Here is a 5439-nt window from a genome sequence, read left to right as displayed (position 1 = left end):
TAACTGTTTTCTCCATATATATTTCACAACTTGTTTACTGCTTGCTTTCTGATATTTTGAATTTACTGTTTGATGCAATTGAACTCAAAACACCATTTTCTGTTTGCCTAACTAAGTAAATCACTTAACCATTGTTGTTTGATCCATCAATCCTCGTGGGATTGACCCTCATTTACTTGAGGTACTACTTGGTATGACCCGGTACACTTGCCGGTTAGTTTGTGGTTATAAATTTCGCACCAAGTTTTTGGCGCCATTGCTGGGGATTGACTGTGATTAACAACTATTAGTTGTTTGATTACTTAGATTAGGCGTTTTAGTTTTAATTTTATTTAATTGTTTCTTTATTATTTTCGAAAAATTAGTACTAATATTTTTCTTTAATTTCTGAAATTAAGTTTAGTGTCCCCTATTTATTTTTATTTCAATTTTTCCTGTTTATTTTTCTTGTTAATTTCGAATTTTTCTGTCTTAATTCTACCTATAATTTTCGAAATTTATTTATTTACTTTATTTAGTATTTTTATTTTATTATTTTACACAAGTACCTCACAGGAAATTCTCTACACTCTGACGTAGAGAGTCCCATCTTTTCTTGTCTTTTGTTTGTTTATGAGCAAGAACAAAGACAAGGAACCTCTGTTAGACTTTGATCCTGAACCTGAAAAGACTTTTAGGCGGCGTTTACAACAAGCAAGACTTTACAAAGCTGCAGAGTCCAACATGGATCATAATAATCATGCTGTTAATGCCAATGTGGCAAATCCAGTTGGGAATGAGCAACCTAGAAGAGTGCTTGGCTCTTACACTGCTCCTAATGCAGATCTTTATGGAAAAAAGTATTGTGGTACCTCCTATAGCTGCAAACAACTTTGAATTGAAGCCACAACTAGTTACTCTTGTGCAACAGAATTGTCAATATCATGGACTCCCTCAGGAAGATCCAAATCAGTTTATTTCTAATTTTTTGCAGATTTGTGACACTGTGAAGACCAATGGAGTGAATCCTGAGGTATACAAACTCATGCTCTTCCCATTTGCTGTGAAGGATAGAGCAAAACTGTGGTTAGATTCTCAACCCAAGGTGAGTCTGGATACTTGGGACAAGGTTGTCACTGGATTTCTAACTAAATTTTTCCCACCTCAAAAGCTTACTAAGCTAAGGGTGGAGGTTCAGAATTTTAGACAGAAAGATGGTGATACCCTTTATGAAGCTTGGAAGAGATTTAAGCTACTGACTAGGCAATGCCCTCCAGATATGTTCTCTAGATGGACTCAGCTGGATATCTTTTATGAGGGCTTATGTGAGATGTCCAAGATGCACTTGGATAATTCTGCAGGTGGTTCTTTGCACATGAAGAAGACACCAGAGGAGACTATTGAGCTTATTGAGTTGGTTGCTAACAACTAATACTTATATTCCTCCAACAGGAATCTTTTGCACTCTGAGACCTCTCAGAAGAGAGGCGTGTTGGAAGTGGAAGCTGTTAATGCTCTTCTTGCTCAAAATAAGCTTTTGTCTCAGCAAATAAATCTGATTGCTCAACGATTGAGTGGAATGCAAAGTTCAGCTGTCAACACTCAGAATGCCCCCCAAGAAGCCTCTTATGACATGACAGGTAATTTTATGCAAAATAAAAATTATGATTATGCTCAATTTTCTTCTGAACAGGTCAATTACATGGGAGTGCTCCTAGAAATCTCAATAACGATCCCTATTCTAAGACCTACAATCAGGGGGTGGAGAAATCACCCAAATTTTGGGTGGAGAGAGCAACCTCAGAGGCCACAGAATTCTAATAATAATTCTCAGGGTAGTTTTCAACAGAATAATTTTAATAACCACCAGTTTCAGTCATCTCAGCAAGCAACTTCTCAACCCCAGCAGATCAATGATTTGGAAGCAATATTGGCAAGTTTTAGACAGGAAACTAGAGTATCAATCAAGAACTTGGAGATTCAGATGGGTCAATTAGCCACAAAAGTTAATGAAATTGATCAGAGGACCACTAATAGCCTTCCTGGTAACACAATTCCAAATTCAAGAGAGGAATGCAAGGCTATCACCTTGATAAGTGGACAAGTGGCAAGCATGGAAGCACAAGTTAATGAGGAGCCAGTTGAAAAAGAAGCTCTAGAGGAGAAGAAGGAAGAAGTAGAGCACGTCCCTCCAAAGCGTGCGGACAACCCATTTCCAGACTCTTTTGACACTTATCCTACATTGCCAAAGGCTCCTGAGTACAAGCCTAAAATGCCATATCCTCGGAGACTTCAAAAGGAGACCATGGATAAGCAGTTTTCAAAGTTCTTAGAAGTCTTCAGAAAGTTGCAAATCAATATTCCTTTTGCTGAGGTTTTAGAGCAAATGCCTCTCTATGTCAAATTCATGAAGGAGTTGTTGTCAAAGAAGAAGCCTTTAAAGGGAGATGAGACAGTGGTCCTGACTAAGGAATGTAGTGCCATCATTCAGAATAACTTGCCAAGGAAGATGCCGGATCCAGGGAGCTTTCAAATTCCATGCACCATTGGGAGCACAACCTTTGAGAAAGCGTTATGTGGTCTGGGAGCAAGCATCAATTTAATGCCCTTATCTGTGATGAAGAAGTTGCAAATCCAATAGGCACAACCCACAAGGATAGCATTACATATGGCAGACAAATCTATAAAGCCTGCATATGGACTAATGGAGAATATCTTGGTCAAAGTGGGTAAGTTCTTCCTCCCAGCAGATTTTGTGATTTTTGACACAGAAGAGGATGAGAATGTCTATATAATTCTAGGAAGACCATTCCTAGCCACTGGAAGAGCTCTGATTGATGTGGAAGAAGGTGAATTAGTGCTTAGAGTGCGTAATGAGCAACTGGTCTTTCATGTTTTCAAAGATATATATTCAACAGGTGAAGAAGAGAGGTGCATGCAGACTGAGCTTATTGATCCAAACCTTCAAGAACCCCCTGATGATGCACAGCAAAATTTGCAGCTCAAACCTCCCTTGGTAACAATTAACAAAATTTCTCCTGACATTAAACCTAAGTTTGGTATCGGGAATGCATCATCCACTACGACGGAGGTTCCCAAAAAGAAGAAAGTACCCAAGGGATGGAGAAACAAAAAGATTCTCACTGAAGACTTCTCCCCAGGAATGAAGGTGGTGTTGACTAGCAATCTAGTGTGGACTTATACAATAAACAGAATCCTCTCTCTGGAGCATATTGAGCTACATTATAGGGGCACAAGGAGAAGATTCACAGTGAGGGGTGAAGAATTGAGCCCCTATGATCCTCCTCCTTAGAGGAGCTGACCGTCAAGCTAGTGACGGTAAAGAAGCGCTTGTCGGAAGGCAACCCGATGGCTTCGTATCCTTAGTCTATTTTCCGTAGTAGTAGTAGTTTTATTATTTATTTGATTTTATTGAATTTTTACTATTTTTCCTTTGTTTTACGTGTGTTTTGATCAAGTAGAAATTTTAGAACAGGAACCGGACACTTAGAAAAATTTTTGCCAGCCCTGGAGACATCTAATTCGGATTGGTTGGCGCCGAACTTGAAATTTCCAAGTTCGGTGCCAAGTGTTACGTGAAGGAGCGAATTGGGTTTGTATGGTCCACGCTAAACTTGGGATTTTCCAAGTTTAGCGTGGTGTGTGCATGCGAAAGTGGTAATTGGCTCTGAAAGGTCCACGCTGAACTTGAAAAATTCCACTATTAGAGAACAAAGATCACCACTATTAGAGATCTTTTGCCCTTTTTCACATTTTACTATTACTTTCTGTAAGCTATGAGCTACTAAACCTCCTAAGTTAGGGTTAGGAGCTCTACTGATTCTCATGGATTAATAATATTACTATTTCTATTTTACTACACGTTTGATTCCATTTTCTTGTGCATTCTCGTTCTTCATCTTATGAATTGAGGATGAACCGTGACACTTGGTGCACAAATTGTGAATCACACTTTTCACAACTCGTACCACTAACCAGCAAGTGCATTGGGTTGTCCAAGTAATACCTTACGTGAGTAAGGGTCGAATCCCACGGAGATTGTTGGCTTGAAGCAATCTATGGTTATCTTGTAACTCTTAGTCAGGATATCAATTATATTTATCAAGTTGAATTGCGAAAAATAAAAGAGTATGAAATAAATACTTGTTCTGCAGTAATGGAGAATATGTTGGAGTTTTGGAGATGCTTTGTCTTCTGAATCTCTGCTTTCCCCCTGTCTTCTTCTTCACGCATGCAAGGTTCCTCCTATGACAAGCTGTGTGTTGGTGGATCACCGTTGTCAATGGCTACCATCCGTCCTCTCAGTAAAAATGGTCCAGGTGCGCTGTCACCGCACGGCTAATCATCTGTCGGTTCTCACTCATGCTGGAATAGGATCCATTGATCCTTTTGCGTCTGTCACTACGCCCAACCCTTGTGAGTTTGAAGCTCGTCACAGTCATTCAATCCCTGAATCCTACTCGGAATATCATAGACAAGGTTTAGACTTTCCGGATTCTCAAGAATGCTGCCAATAGATTCTAGCTTATACCACGAAGATTCTGATTAAGGAATCCAAGAGATATTCATTCAATCGAAGGTAGAACGGAGGTGGTTGTCAGGCACGCGTTCATAGGTTGAGGAGGATGATGAGTGTCACGAATCATCACATCCATCATATTGAAGTGCGAATGAACATCTTAGATAGAAACAAGCGTGTTTGAATAGAAAACAGAAATAATTGCATTAATTCATCGAGACACAGCAGAGCTCCTCACCCCCAACAATGGAGTTTAGAGACTCAAGCCATCAAAGAGTACAAAGTTCAGATCTAAAAATATCATGAGGTACAAAATAAATCTCTAAAAATTGTTTAAATACTAAACTAGTAACCTAGGTTTACAGAAAATGAATAAACTAAGATAGTTGGTGCAGAAATCCACTTCTGGGACCTACTTGGTGTGTGCTGGGGCTGAGACTTAAGCTTCTCACGTGCCTAGGCTATTTCTGGAGTTAAATGCCAGGTTGTAACCTGTTTCTGGCGTTCAACTCCAATTTGTAACCTATTTCTGGCGTTTGACGCCAGAATGCAACATGGAACTGGCGTTGAATGCCAGTTTACATCGTCTACCCTTGAGCAAAGTATGGACTATTATATATTGCTAGAAATCCCTGGATGTCTACTTTCTAACGCAATTGAGATCGCACCATTTGGACTTCTGTAGCTCTAGAAAATCCATTTCGAGTGCAGGGAGGTCAGAATCCAACAGCATCTGCAGTCCTTTTTCAGCCTGAATCAGATTTTTGCTCAGCTCCCTCAATTTCAGCCAGAAAATACCTGAAATCACAGAAAAACACACAAAATCATAGTAAAGTCCAGAAATGTGATTTTTAATTAAAAACTAATAAAAATATAATAAAAATTAACTAAATCATACTGAAAACATACTAAAAACAATG

General features: G+C 39.1%; 1 non-coding gene across 1 annotated transcript; it reads right to left on the bottom strand.

Annotated features, from left to right (window-relative positions):
- Positions 1–1156: 1156 nt before the first annotated feature.
- LOC112725985 (small nucleolar RNA R71) lies at positions 1157–1263 on the bottom strand. Its single transcript, XR_003165060.1, has one exon. It is a non-coding gene; the product is annotated as a small nucleolar RNA R71 (small nucleolar RNA).
- Between the last annotated feature and the right edge of the window lie 4176 nt (positions 1264–5439).

This window comes from Arachis hypogaea, chromosome 11 (genome assembly GCF_003086295.3).
Source record: "Arachis hypogaea cultivar Tifrunner chromosome 11, arahy.Tifrunner.gnm2.J5K5, whole genome shotgun sequence".
Taxonomy (NCBI): Eukaryota; Viridiplantae; Streptophyta; class Magnoliopsida; order Fabales; family Fabaceae; genus Arachis; species Arachis hypogaea.
The sequence above is the reverse complement of the archived record's forward strand: the minus strand, read 5'-3'. Positions and strand labels throughout refer to the sequence as shown.